A 15,521-nucleotide genomic window follows, 5' to 3' on the forward strand; every position below is an offset into this window, starting at 1 on the left:
TGCTGTAAGACAGTTTTTAATGTGTTAGAAGTTATATGCACAAAAACTTATGTTAGAGCTTTAATGCTCTAGATTGTCAGTTTACAGGTTTCTGAGGCCAATAATGTTGAAATAGTGCTTCTGTTCAAATGAAGTTAAAACAAGCTGAAATCTGCTCAAAAGCTGCTCTCTCAATGTGAGAAAGCTGCTTCATTCAATGTTCATTGCAAATCTTAACAAATTGAAAGATGCTTATGTGTTATGAAATACAATGTTTTTGCAATGCTGTAAGACAGTTTTTAATGTGTTAGAAGTTATATGCACAAAAACTTATGTTAGAGCTTCAATGCTCAAGATTGTCAGTTTACAGGTTTCTGAGACCAATAATGTTGAAATAGTGCTTCTGTTCAAATGAAGTGAAATCTAGCCCAAATCTGCTCAAAAGCTGCTCTCTCAATGAGAGAAAGCTGCTTCATTCAATGTTTAGTGGAAAACTTGCCAAACTGAAATATGCTTATGTGTTATGAAATAAAATGTTTTTGCAATTCTGTAAGCCTGTTTTTAATGTGTTAGAAGTTATATGCACAAAAACTTTTTTTAGAGCTTCCAATGCTCAAGATTGTCAGTTTACAGGTTTCTGAGTACAAAAATGATGAAATAGTGCTTTTGTTCAAATGAAGTGAAATCTAGCCCAAATCTGCTCAAAAGCTGCTCTCTCAATGAGAGAAAGCTGCTTCATTCATTGTTTAGTGGAAAACTTGCCAAACTGAAATATGCTTATGTGTTATGAAATACAACGTTTGTGCAATGCTGTAAGACAGTTTTTAATGTGTTAGAAGTTATATGCACAAAATCTTATGTTAGTGCTTCAATGCTCTAGATTGTCAGTTTACAGGTTTCTGAGGCCAATAATGTTGAAATAGTGCTTCTGTTCAAATGAAGTTAAAACAAGCCCAAATCTGCTCAAAAGCTGCTCTCTCAATGTGAGAAAGCTGCTTCATTCAATGTTCATTGCAAATCTTAACAAATTGAAAGATGCTTATGTGTTATGAAATACAATGTTTTTGCAATGCTGTAAGACAGTTTTTAATGTGTTAGAAGTTATATGCACACAAACTTATGTTAGAGCTTCAATGCTCAAGATTGTCAGTTTACAGGTTTCTGAGACCAATAATGTTGAAATAGTGCTTCTGTTCAAATGAAGTTAAATCTAGCCCAAATCTGCTCAAAAGCTGCTCTCTCAATGAGAGAAAGCTGCTTCATTCAATGTTTAGTGGAAAACTTGCCAAACTGAAATATGCTTATGTGTTATGAAATAAAATGTTTTTGCAATTCTGTAAGCCTGTTTTTAATGTGTTAGAAGTTATATGCAGAAAAACTTTTTTTTAGAGCTTCCAATGCTCAAGATTGTCAGTTTACAGGTTTCTGAGTCCAAAAAAGATGAAATAGTGCTTTTGTTCAAATGAAGTGAAATCTAGCCCAAATCTGCTCAAAAGCTGCTCTCTCAATGAGAGGAAGCTGCTTCATTCATTGTTTAGTGGAAAACTTGCCAAACTGAAATATGCTTATGTGTTATGAAATACAACGTTTGTGCAATGCTGTAAGACAGTTTTTAATGTGTTAGAAGTTATATGCACAAAAACTTATGTTAGTGCTTCAATGCTCTAGATTGTCAGTTTACAGGTTTCTGAGTCCAAAAATGATGAAATAGTGCTTCTGTTCAAATGAAGTTAAAACTAGCCCAAATCTGCTCAAAAGCTGTTCTCTCAATGTGAGAAAGCTGCTTCATTCAATGTTTAGTGCAAAACTTGCCAAACTGAAAGATGCTTATGTGTTATGAAATACAATGTTTGTTGCAATGCTGTAAGACAGTTTTTAATGTGTTAGAAGTTATATGCACAAGAACTTATGTTAGAGCTTCAATGCTCTAGATTGTCAGTTTACAGGTTTCTGAGGCCAATAATGTTGAAATAGTGCTTCTGTTCAAATGAAGTTAAAACAAGCCCAAATCTGCTCAAAAGCTGCTCACTCAATGTGAGAAAGCTGCTTCATTCAATGTTCATTGCAAATCTTAACAAATTGAAAGCTGCTTATGTGTTATGAAATACAATGTTTTTGCAATGCTGTAAGACCGTTTTTAATGTGTTAGAAGTTATATGCACAAAAACTTATGTTAGAGCTTCAATGCTCTAGATTGTCAGTTTACAGGTTTCTGAGACCAATAATGTTGAAATAGTGCTTCTGTTCAAATGAAGTGAAATCTAGCCCAAATCTGCTCAAAAGCTGCTCTCTCAATGAGAGAAAGCTGCTTCATTCAATGTTTAGTGCAAAACTTGCCAAACTGAAAGATGCTTATGTGTTATGAAATACAATGTTTTTGCAATGCTGTAAGCCTGTTTTTAATGTGTTAGAAGTTATATGCACAAAAACTTATTTTAGAGCTTCCAATGCTCAAGATTGTCAGTTTACAGGTTTCTGAGTCCAAAAATGATGAAATAGTGCTTTTGTTCAAATGAAGTGAAATCTAGGCCAAATCTGCTCAAAAGCTGCTCTCTCAATGAGAGAAAGCTGCTTCATTCATTGTTTAGTGCAAAACTTGCCAAACTGAAAGATACTTATGTCTTATGAAATACAATGTTTGTTGCAATGCTGTAAGACAGTTTTTAATGTGTTAGAAGTTATATGCACAAAAACTTACGTTAGAGTTTCAATGCTCTAGATTGTCAGTTTACAGGTTTCTGAGGCCAATAATGTTGAAATAGTGCTTCTGTTCAAATGAAGTGAAATCTAGCCCAAATCTGCTCAAAAGCTGCTCTCTCAATGAGAGAAAGCTGCTTCATTCAATGTTTAGTGCAAAACTTGCCAAACTAAAAGATGCTTATGTGTTATGAAATACAATGTTTTTGCAACGCTGTAAGCCTGTTTTTAATGTGTTAGAAGTTATATGCACAAAAACGTATTTTAGAGCTTTCAATGCTCAAGATTGCCAGTTTACAGGTTTCTGAATCCAAAAATGATGAAATAGTGCTTTTGTTCAAATGAAGTGAAATCTAGCCCAAATCTGCTCAAAAGCTGCTCTCTCAATGAGAGAAAGCTGCTTCATTCAATGTTTAGTTCAAAACTTGCCAAACTGAAATATGCTTATGTGTTATGAAATACAATGTTTGTTGCAATGCTGTAAGACAGTTTTTAATGTGTTAGAAGTTATATGCACAAAAACTTATGTTAGAGCTTCAATGCTCTAGATTGTCAGTTTACAGGTTTCTGAGTCCAAAAATGATGAAATAGTGCTTCTGTTCAAATGAAGTTAAAACTAGCCCAAATCTGCTCAAAAGCTCTTCTCTCAATGTGAGAAAGCTGCTTCATTCAATGTTTAGTGCAAAACTTGCCAAACTGAAAAATGCTTATGTGTTATGAAATACAATGTTTGTTGCAATGCTGTAAGACAGTTTTTAATGTGTTAGAAGTTATATTCACAAAAACTTATGTTATAGCTTTAATGCTCTAGATTGTCAGTTTACAGGTTTCTGAGACCAATAATGTTGAAATAGTGCTTCTGTTCAAATGAAGTGAAATCTAGCCCAAATCTGCTCAAAAGCTGCTCTCTCAATGAGAGAAAGCTGCTTCATTCATTGTTTAGTGCAAAACTTGCCAATCTGAAAGATACTTGTCTTATGAAATACAATGTTTTTTGCAATGCTGTAAGACAGTTTTTAATGTGTTAGAAGTTATATGCACAAAAACTTATGTTAGAGTTTCAATGCTCTAGATTGTCAGTTTACAGGTTTCTGAGACCAATAATGTTGAAATAGTGCTTCTGTTCAAATGAAGTTAAAACAAGCCCAAATCTGCCCAAAAGCTGCTCTCTCAATGTGAGAAAGCTGCTTCATTCAATGTTCAGTGCAAATCTTGCCAAACTGAAAGATGCTTATGTCTTATGAAATACAATGTTTTTTGCAATGCTGTAAGACAGTTTTAAAGTGTTAGAAGTTATATGCACAAAAACTTATGTTAGATCTTCAATGCTCTAGATTGTCAGTTTACAGGTTTCTGAGGCCAATAATGTTGAAATAGTGCTTCTGTTCAAATGAAGTGAAATCTAGCCCAAATCTGCTCAAAAGCTACTCTCTCAATGAGAGAAAGCTGCTTCATTCAATGTTTAGTGCAAAACTTGCCAAACTGAAAGATGCTTATGTGTTATGAAATACAATGTTTTTGCAATGCTGTAAGACAGTTTTTAATGTGTTAGAAGTTATATGCACAAAAACGTATTTTAGAGCTTTCAATGCTCAAGATTGCCAGTTTACAGGTTTCTGAATCCAAAAATGATGAAATAGTGCTTTTGTTCAAATGAAGTGAAATCTAGCCCAAATCTGCTCAAAAGCTGCTCTCTCAATGAGAGAAAGCTGCTTCATTCAATGTTTAGTTCAAAACTTGCCAAACTGAAATATGCTTATGTGTTATGAAATACAATGTTTGTTGCAATGCTGTAAGACAGTTTTTAATGTGTTAGAAGTTATAGGCACAAAAACTTATGTTAGAGCTTCAATGCTCTAGATTGTCAGTTTACAGGTTTCTGAGGCCAATAATGTTGAAATAGTGCTTCTGTTCAAATGAAGTTAAAACAAGCCTAAATCTGCTCAAAAGCTGCTCTCTCAATGTGAGAAAGCTGCTTCATTCAATGTTCAGTGAAAATCTTAACAAACTGAAAGATGCTTATGTGTTATGAAATACAATGTGTTTGCAATGCTGTAAGCCTGTTTTTAATGTGTTAGAAGTTATATGCACAAAAACTTATTTTAGATCTTCCAATGCTCAAGATTGTCAGTTTACAGGTTTCTGAGTCCAAAAATGATGAAATAGTGCTTTTGTTCAAATGAAGTGAAATCTAGCCCAAATCTGCTCAAAAGCTGCTCTCTCAATGAGAGAAAGCTGCTTCATTCAATGTTTAGTGCCAAACTTGCCAAACTGAAAGGTGCTTATGTCTTATGAAATACAATGTTTGTTGCAATGCTGTAAGACAGTTTTTAATGTGTTAGAAGTTATATGCACAAAAACTTATGTTAGAGCTTCAATGCTCTAGATTGTCAGTTTACAGGTTTCTGAGTCTAAAAATGATGAAATAGTGCTTTTGTTCAAATGAAGTGAAATCTAGGCCAAATCTGCTCAAAAGCTGCTCTCTCAATCAGAGAAAGCTGCTTCATTCAATGTTTAGTGGAAAACTTGCCAAACTGAAATATGCTTATGTGTTATGAAATACAATGTTTGTTGCAATGCTGTAAGACAGTTTTTAATGTGTTAGAAGTTATAGGCACAAAAACTTATGTTAGAGCTTCAATGCTCTAGATTGTCAGTTTACAGGTTTCTGAGGCCAATAATGTTGAAATAGTGCTTCTGTTCAAATGAAGTTAAAACAAGCCTAAATCTGCTCAAAAGCTGCTCTCTCAATGTGAGAAAGCTGCTTCATTCAATGTTCAGTGAAAATCTTAACAAACTGAAAGATGCTTATGTGTTATGAAATACAATGTGTTTGCAATGCTGTAAGCCTGTTTTTAATGTGTTAGAAGTTATATGCACAAAAACTTATTTTAGATCTTCCAATGCTCAAGATTGTCAGTTTACAGGTTTCTGAGTCCAAAAATGATGAAATAGTGCTTTTGTTCAAATGAAGTGAAATCTAGCCCAAATCTGCTCAAAAGCTGCTCTCTCAATGAGAGAAAGCTGCTTCATTCAATGTTTAGTGCCAAACTTGCCAAACTGAAAGGTGCTTATGTCTTATGAAATACAATGTTTGTTGCAATGCTGTAAGACAGTTTTTAATGTGTTAGAAGTTATATGCACAAAAACTTATGTTAGAGCTTCAATGCTCTAGATTGTCAGTTTACAGGTTTCTGAGTCTAAAAATGATGAAATAGTGCTTTTGTTCAAATGAAGTGAAATCTAGGCCAAATCTGCTCAAAAGCTGCTCTCTCAATCAGAGAAAGCTGCTTCATTCAATGTTTAGTGGAAAACTTGCCAAACTGAAATATGCTTATGTGTTATGAAATACAATGTTTTTTGCAATGCTGTAAGACAGTTTTTAATGTGTTAGAAGTTATATGCACAAAAACTTATGTTAGAACTTCAATGCTCAAGATTGTCAGTTTTCAGGTTTCTGAGTCCAAAAATGATGAAATAGTGCTTTTGTTCAAATGAAGTGAAATCTAGCCCGAATCTGCTCAAAAGCTGTTCTCTCAATGTGAGAAAGCTGCTTCATTCAATGTTTAGTGCAAAACTTGCCAAACTGAAAGATGCTTATGTGTTATGAAATACAATGTTTGTTGCAATGCTGTAAGACAGTTTGTAATGTGTTAGAAGTTATATGCACAAAAACGTCTCAGGTTACGAATGTAACCATGGTTCCCTGAGAGGGAACGAGACACTGCGTCCTCTGAGGGGACACTATGGGGAACACCTCGTCGTGACCCGTGTCTGAAGCATACTTTGAAAAACGCCAACGTGTTGGCCGGCGACAGCCTCTGACGTCACTACCAGCGCGACTATAAATACGCGCCCGTAGGACCCGTCACTATCTTCTTCGTGAAGCTTGCGTCCGAAGCATGGCAGGGAGCTAGAGGACGCAGTGTCTCGTTCCCTCTCAGGGAACCATGGTTACATTCGTAACCTGAGACGTTCCCTTTCAAGGGAACTTCGAACTGCGTCCTCTGAGGGGACACTATGGGGAACAGTATACCCACGCCGCCATGCTGAGGGGAGTGCAGACCAGAATCATGGCAAACACTAAGTACCAACTCTACCGCTTTTCTCTTCACCGGGAGTCGCCCCTGGGACGGTCTGACGGCTGCCTTATGACATTATCCCTTACGGCCAAAGGCCTAAGCTACATACCCAACTTATCCTGTAGGGCCTTGGCCCGGGGTAGAGCTAAAGGCTTGGAATCACGGAGATTCCTTTAAAGGGATACGGCTAAGAGCCTGGCACTTTCCTCTACCAAGTCTTTGCCTGTCACACAGGGGCTACTGCTAGCTTTCGCAAAAACCTGCCGAAAGGGCTGTCCCTACAGCACTCTAGTAGCGGCGCCCTGTTCTAGATAGGTATCCGAGGATACCTAGGTGGAGTGGTGCCCAAGATGAACGGGGCTTAAACCAACTCAAGAAAAGGGCACGAAGCAGCAGCGCGAAGCCCTTACCATCTAGGGATTTTAGAAAGAACGCAGAGACTAGCGTGCGAACTTACCACAATGTGGATTTTAGAAAGTGCGCAAAGACTCCCGTGCACACTTACCATAACATGGATTTAAAATACTGTTCTAAGGAGGGGTTCTCGTGGGACTCTGTCAGAGCAGCTCGTAGAAGAATGGCCCGGGAGCAGAGCAATTGGAGGCCTCAGCCCCTGCCTCAGCAGGATGCCTGCTCTCACAGAGCGTCTCAAACAGTATGTGGTACTGGAGCGCTCTGAAGAACCGGGAATCAGTCTCCCAAGAGAGGAAGACTCCGAGCTCCGAGCAGCATGCTCATAGGTGACCCTTTCAGAAAAGGGGGGTGCTGCTGAACTACCCGAGAATTGCCCACACAGCCCCCCCAAGTTGAGGGGGCTTGGGGTGTACAATAAGTACACACCGGTTGGATGAAGCCCAAGGAACACCGGGGCGAATCATCCCGAGAAAGGGAACGAAGTGGAGCGCGTAACCCTTACCATACAGGATTTTAGAAAGTGCGCAGAGTCTTGCGTGCACACTTACCACTTTACGTGGATTTCAGAAAGTGCGCAGAGTCTTGCGTGCACACTTACCACTTTACGTGGATTTGAGAAAGTACACAGGCAAGCGTGTGTACTGACAGGTTACCTGACAACCACAGTATGTGGGAGCTCACATTCAGAGAGGCCTGTGAAGCCTGCTACCTGATAACCACAATATGTGGGAGTTCATCTACAGAGAGGCCTAGAGAGGCTTACTATCTGTTACCAGATAACCACCTCAGTGGAAACTGAAAGCAATATGGAACTCAACTCCAGGGAGGCTTGGTGAGGCCTACCACCTGACAACCACAAATCGCGGGAGCTCGTATTTTCTTTATGAAACGCACAGTATGTGGGAGCTAAATCTCCAGGGAGGCCTGGTGAGGCCTACCACCTGGCAACCACAGTATGTGGGAGCTCGTCTTCAGAGAGACCTGATGAAGCCTACTATCTGAAAACCACAATGTGCTATTTAGTGGAACGCATAATATGTGGGAGCTAAATCTCCAGGGAGGCCTGGTGAGGCCTACCACCTGGCAACCACAGTATGTGGGAGCTCGTCTTCAGAGAGACCTGATGAAGCCTACTATCTGAAAACCACAATGTGCTATTTAGTGGAACGCACAATATGTGGGAGCTAAATCTCCAGGGAGGCCTGGTGAGGCCTACTACCTGGCAACCACAGTATGTGGGAGCTCGTCTTCAGAGAGACCTGGTGAAGCCTACTATCTGAAAAAAGCCACAACATGCTATTCCGTGGAAACGCATAGTATGTGGGAGCTAAATCTCCAGGGAGGCCTGGTGAGGCCTACTACCTGGCGACCACCGAACGTGGGAGCTCACCTTCAGAGAGACCTGGTGAAGCCTACTATCTGAAAACCACAATATGCTATTTAGTGGAGACGCACAGTATGTGGGAGCCAAATCTCCAGGGAGACCACCCAGCCCCTCATGTTGAGGGAAGCGATGCTTGAGGTGCATAACAAATACACACTGGTTGGATGAAGCCCAAGGAACACCGGGGGCGAATCATCCCAAGAAAGGGAACGAAGCGGAGCGCGTAACCCTTACCATACAGGATTTTAGAAAGTGCGCAGAGTCTTGCGTGCACACTTACCACTTTATGTGGATTTCAGAAAGTGCGCAGAGTCTTGCGTGCACACTTACCACTTTACGTGGATTTCAGACAGTGCGCAAAGCGTTAACGTGCACACTGACCATTATGTGGCTTTGAGAAAGTACACAGGCAAGCGTGTGTACAGAGAGGTTCCCAAGCATCGCAGAGGCGCTGGATCGCACGGGAGCGGTGAGCTCCAACCCTCTTTTCCAGGCGAGGGGAGCATCACCTCGCCAGGCGGCCCCTCAGAGGACGCAGTTCGAAGTTCCCTTGAAAGGGAACGTCTCAGGTTACGAATGTAACCATGGTTCCCTGAGAGGGAACGAGACACTGCGTCCTCTAGCCGGACATCTATGGAATTCCCTGCAGTGCTGTGCCAATTCTTTGGCCACCTAGCTACTGTAAGGAAACTCACAGAGATTGTTAGTAGACATATAACCACCAGCAACATAACGTCCATAAACAGGTAGAGCAAGGGTTACCTACTCACCCACCCTCCTGTACTGGAGTCCCGCTGCGGGGCGCCCCCTTCTGGTCCAGACCGTCAGTAAGGCGGTTGCTATGAACATAGAACCAACCAAAACATCATAGGTCCAGAAAGGAGACTGTTATGTGAGAGACCGTCCACCTAACCTCGATCAGGTGGAAGCTGGTGGCTACAGGGGAATTAGGCAGGGGAGGACAAAAACAGAGGTTAAAAACATCCGGAGCTACTAGGTCATACTACCGCTCTGACCCGGGCGAGGACGCTGCCTCGTCCGAATCACGTCCCTCAGACCCTGCTTACCGCTCCGTGACCCGCGGTTCCTCTTGCCCCTGCCCTTAGGCGGGGGAGGAGCGCGAGCCGCAACACTAGCCTTCTGCGCCCCTCTACGACCCTCAGATCGAGATGAGCCAGGACCCCTGAGTTGCTCGGGCTCGGACCTGGACCTTCGTGGAATGAAGGATTTAAAGGCCGCTGAGCGCGCCCTTGCCTCCCTGAACTTCCCGACCACCATCTCGATGGAGGTACCAAAAAGCTCAGAAGGCGAGACCGGAGCATCGAGAAGAAACCCCCTTTCTTCCTTCCCGATGTCAGCCAGGTTCACCCACAGATGTCTCTCCGTCACCACCATGGCCGCCATAGACCTGCCCATGGCGGAGGCGGCCTGCTTGGTAGCTCGGAGAGAGAGGTCTGTGGTGCGGTGCAGCTCGGCTACCTGGTCAGGTGAAAGGCCCTCACCTGTATCCAGGTCCTTCAGCAGGTCAGCCTGGTAGGCCTGGAGCACCGCCATCGTGTGCAGTGAAGCCACAGCCTGACCGGCTGCCGCGTATGACCTGCCATTTAAGCGGGATGTATCTTGGAGGGGCTTAGATGGCAAAGCGGGAGATTTAAGAGAGGATGTTTGCCCCACAGAGAGATAGCAAGCCAGCGTCTCTTCTACAGGGGGCATCCTCTCATAGCCGTTCTCATGCAAGCCCTCGATATTAGCATAGCTCGTATGCTGAAACCGGTGGATGCGAGAGGAAAACGGCCTCTTCCATTCCTTTTCGACTTCTGCATGTAAGTCAGGCAAGAATGGAAGGCTCACCTGGGCTGGAGGGCTATGGTCAGACAAGTACCGCTCAGCAAGGCGACCTCGTGGCGCCACCTTGCTGGCACGCTTCCATGGCAAATCTAATTTTGCCGTGGCGCGATCCATAACCTCTAACAGCTCCTCATACGCGGGACAGGAGAATTGAGAAGGCTCAGCCTCAGCTTCTTCACCACTCTCAGACATCTCCTGCTCTTCCTGGGTAGAACCCAGCAGAGCACTAACTTCAGTGTCTGAATGGGTTAATGATACCACATCTGCCTCCCGAAGTTCGCTCTCGTTCGCCGCCAGAGAGTGTGAAAAGGAAGGTCCCTCTCTACACTCCTCAGCGAGATCCATTTGTGATCCCCACGAGCTCATTCTCCTCCGTGCCTCGGCAACGGCGGGACCTGAGCCGCGGGATCCAGATGGCTGTCCCTCTTTCCTCGAAAAGAGAGACAAACGAGAGTGGAGCTTTCTCAGAGAGAAACGCTCGCAGTGCACGCAGACCGCCCCCTCAAGGACATCGCGCGCGTGCTCTTCGCCCAAACAAGAGACGCAAAGAGTGTGCGTGTCATCGGGTGTCAGATAACGCTGACACGGATGCACACACTGTCTAAACGCCTTGCTAGTGGAAGCCATGATGAAAACAGTAATAGATCGCTCTTACCGTTTTGGTCGTTTCTCAGATGCACGCTTCAAACAAAACAGTCAACTGAAGACGAAGAAGATAGTGACGGGTCCTACGGGCGCGTATTTATAGTCGCGCTGGTAGTGACGTCAGAGGCTGTCGCCGGCCAACACGTTGGCGTTTTTCAAAGTATGCTTCAGACACGGGTCACGACGAGGTGTTCCCCATAGTGTCCCCTCAGAGGACGCAGTTCGAAGTTCCCTTGAAAGGGAACTTATTTTAGAGCTTCAATGCTCAAGATTGTCAGTTTACAGGTTTCTGAGACCAATAATGTTGAAATAGTGCTTCTGTTCAAATGAAGTGAAATCTAGCCCAAATCTGCTCAAAAGCTGCTCTCTCAATGAGAGAAAGCTGCTTCATTCAATGTTTAGTGCAAAACTTCCCAAACTGAAAGATGCTTATGTGTTATGAAATACAATGTTTTTGCAATGCTGTAAGCCTGTTTTTAATGTGTTAGAAGTTATATGCACAAAAACTTATGTTAGAGTTTCAATGCTCTAGATTGTCAGTTTACAGGTTTCTGAGGCCAATAATGTTGAAATAGTGCTTCTGTTCAAATGAAGTGAAATCTAGCCCAAATCTGCTCAAAAGCTGCTCTCTCAATGAGAGAAAGCTGCTTCATTCAATGTTTAGTGCAAAACTTCCCAAACTGAAAGATGCTTATGTGTTATGAAATACAATGTTTTTGCAATGCTGTAAGCCTGTTTTTAATGTGTTAGAAGTTATATGCACAAAAACGTATTTTAGAGCTTTCAATGCTCAAGATTGCCAGTTTACAGGTTTCTGAATCCAAAAATGATGAAATAGTGCTTTTGTTCAATTGAAGTGAAATCTAGCCCAAATCTGCTCAAAAGCTGCTCTCTCAATGAGAGAAAGCTGCTTCATTCAATGTTTAGTTCAAAACTTGCCAAACTGAAATATGCTTATGTGTTATGAAATACAATGTTTGTTGCAATGCTGTAAGACAGTTTTTAATGTGTTAGAAGTTATATGCACAAAAACTTATGTTAGAGCTTCAATGCTCTAGATTGTCAGTTTACAGGTTTCTGAGGCCAATAATGTTGAAATAGTGCTTCTGTTCAAATGAAGTTAAAACAAGCCCAAATCTGCTCAAAAGCTGCTCTCTCAATGTGAGAAAGCTGCTTCATTCAATGTTCAGTGAAAATCTTAACAAACTGAAAGATGCTTATGTGTTATGAAATACAATGTGTTTGCAATGCTGTAAGCCTGTTTTAATGTGTTAGAAGTTATATGCACAAAAACTTATTTTAGATCTTCCAATGCTCAAGATTGTCAGTTTACAGGTTTCTGAGTCCAAAAATGATGAAATAGTGCTTTTGTTCAAATGAAGTGAAATCTAGCCCAAATCTGCTCAAAAGCTGCTCTCTCAATGAGAGAAAGCTGCTTCATTCAATGTTTAGTGCCAAACTTGCCAAACTGAAAGGTGCTTATGTCTTATGAAATACAATGTTTATGGCAATGCTGTAAGACAGTTTTTAATGTGTTAGAAGTTATATGCACAAAAACTTATGTTAGAGCTTCAATGCTCTAGATTGTCAGTTTACAGGTTTCTGAGTCTAAAAATGATGAAATAGTGCTTTTGTTCAAATGAAGTGAAATCTAGGCCAAATCTGCTCAAAAGCTGCTCTCTCAATCAGAGAAAGCTGCTTCATTCAATGTTTAGTGGAAAACTTGCCAAACTGAAATATGCTTATGTGTTATGAAATACAATGTTTTTTGCAATGCTGTAAGACAGTTTTTAATGTGTTAGAAGTTATATGCACAAAAACTTATGTTAGAACTTCAATGCTCAAGATTGTCAGTTTTCAGGTTTCTGAGTCCAAAAATGATGAAATAGTGCTTTTGTTCAAATGAAGTGAAATCTAGCCCAAATCTGCTCAAAAGCTGTTCTCTCAATGTGAGAAAGCTGCTTCATTCAATGTTTAGTGCAAAACTTGCCAAACTGAAAGATGCTTATGTGTTATGAAATACAATGTTTGTTGCAATGCTGTAAGACAGTTTTTAATGTGTTAGAAGTTATATGCACAAAAACTTATTTTAGAGCTTCAATGCTCAAGATTGTCAGTTTACAGGTTTCTGAGACCAATAATGTTGAAATAGTGCTTCTGTTCAAATGAAGTGAAATCTAGCCCAAATCTGCTCAAAAGCTGCTCTCTCAATGAGAGAAAGCTGCTTCATTCAATGTTTAGTGCAAAACTTCCCAAACTGAAAGATGCTTATGTGTTATGAAATACAATGTTTTTGCAATGCTGTAAGCCTGTTTTTAATGTGTTAGAAGTTATATGCACAAAAACTTATGTTAGAGTTTCAATGCTCTAGATTGTCAGTTTACAGGTTTCTGAGGCCAATAATGTTGAAATAGTGCTTCTGTTCAAATGAAGTGAAATCTAGCCCAAATCTGCTCAAAAGCTGCTCTCTCAATGAGAGAAAGCTGCTTCATTCAATGTTTAGTGCAAAACTTCCCAAACTGAAAGATGCTTATGTGTTATGAAATACAATGTTTTTGCAATGCTGTAAGCCTGTTTTTAATGTGTTAGAAGTTATATGCACAAAAACGTATTTTAGAGCTTTCAATGCTCAAGATTGCCAGTTTACAGGTTTCTGAATCCAAAAATGATGAAATAGTGCTTTTGTTCAATTGAAGTGAAATCTAGCCCAAATCTGCTCAAAAGCTGCTCTCTCAATGAGAGAAAGCTGCTTCATTCAATGTTTAGTTCAAAACTTGCCAAACTGAAATATGCTTATGTGTTATGAAATACAATGTTTGTTGCAATGCTGTAAGACAGTTTTTAATGTGTTAGAAGTTATATGCACAAAAACTTATGTTAGAGCTTCAATGCTCTAGATTGTCAGTTTACAGGTTTCTGAGTCTAAAAATGATGAAATAGTGCTTTTGTTCAAATGAAGTGAAATCTAGGCCAAATCTGCTCAAAAGCTGCTCTCTCAATCAGAGAAAGCTGCTTCATTCAATGTTTAGTGGAAAACTTGCCAAACTGAAATATGCTTATGTGTTATGAAATACAATGTTTTTTGCAATGCTGTAAGACAGTTTTTAATGTGTTAGAAGTTATATGCACAAAAACTTATGTTAGAACTTCAATGCTCAAGATTGTCAGTTTTCAGGTTTCTGAGTCCAAAAATGATGAAATAGTGCTTTTGTTCAAATGAAGTGAAATCTAGCCCAAATCTGCTCAAAAGCTGTTCTCTCAATGTGAGAAAGCTGCTTCATTCAATGTTTAGTGCAAAACTTGCCAAACTGAAAGATGCTTATGTGTTATGAAATACAATGTTTGTTGCAATGCTGTAAGACAGTTTTTAATGTGTTAGAAGTTATATGCACAAAAACTTATTTTAGAGCTTCAATGCTCAAGATTGTCAGTTTACAGGTTTCTGAGACCAATAATGTTGAAATAGTGCTTCTGTTCAAATGAAGTGAAATCTAGCCCAAATCTGCTCAAAAGCTGCTCTCTCAATGAGAGAAAGCTGCTTCATTCAATGTTTAGTGCAAAACTTCCCAAACTGAAAGATGCTTATGTGTTATGAAATACAATGTTTTTGCAATGCTGTAAGCCTGTTTTTAATGTGTTAGAAGTTATATGCACAAAAACGTATTTTAGAGCTTTCAATGCTCAAGATTGCCAGTTTACAGGTTTCTGAATCCAAAAATGATGAAATAGTGCTTTTGTTCAATTGAAGTGAAATCTAGCCCAAATCTGCTCAAAAGCTGCTCTCTCAATGAGAGAAAGCTGCTTCATTCAATGTTTAGTTCAAAACTTGCCAAACTGAAATATGCTTATGTGTTATGAAATACAATGTTTGTTGCAATGCTGTAAGACAGTTTTTAATGTGTTAGAAGTTATATGCACAAAAACTTATGTTAGAGCTTCAATGCTCTAGATTGTCAGTTTACAGGTTTCTGAGTCTAAAAATGATGAAATAGTGCTTTTGTTCAAATGAAGTGAAATCTAGGCCAAATCTGCTCAAAAGCTGCTCTCTCAATCAGAGAAAGCTGCTTCATTCAATGTTTAGTGGAAAACTTGCCAAACTGAAATATGCTTATGTGTTATGAAATACAATGTTTTTTGCAATGCTGTAAGACAGTTTTTAATGTGTTAGAAGTTATATGCACAAAAACTTATGTTAGAACTTCAATGCTCAAGATTGTCAGTTTTCAGGTTTCTGAGTCCAAAAATGATGAAATAGTGCTTTTGTTCAAATGAAGTGAAATCTAGCCCAAATCTGCTCAAAAGCTGTTCTCTCAATGTGAGAAAGCTGCTTCATTCAATGTTTAGTGCAAAACTTGCCAAACTGAAAGATGCTTATGTGTTATGAAATACAATGTTTGTTGCAATGCTGTAAGACAGTTTTTAATGTGTTAGAAGTTATATGCACAAAAACTTATTTTAGAGCTTCAATGCTC

This window comes from Carassius carassius, chromosome 44 (assembly GCF_963082965.1).
Source record: "Carassius carassius chromosome 44, fCarCar2.1, whole genome shotgun sequence".
In the NCBI taxonomy this organism is placed as follows: Eukaryota; Metazoa; Chordata; class Actinopteri; order Cypriniformes; family Cyprinidae; genus Carassius; species Carassius carassius.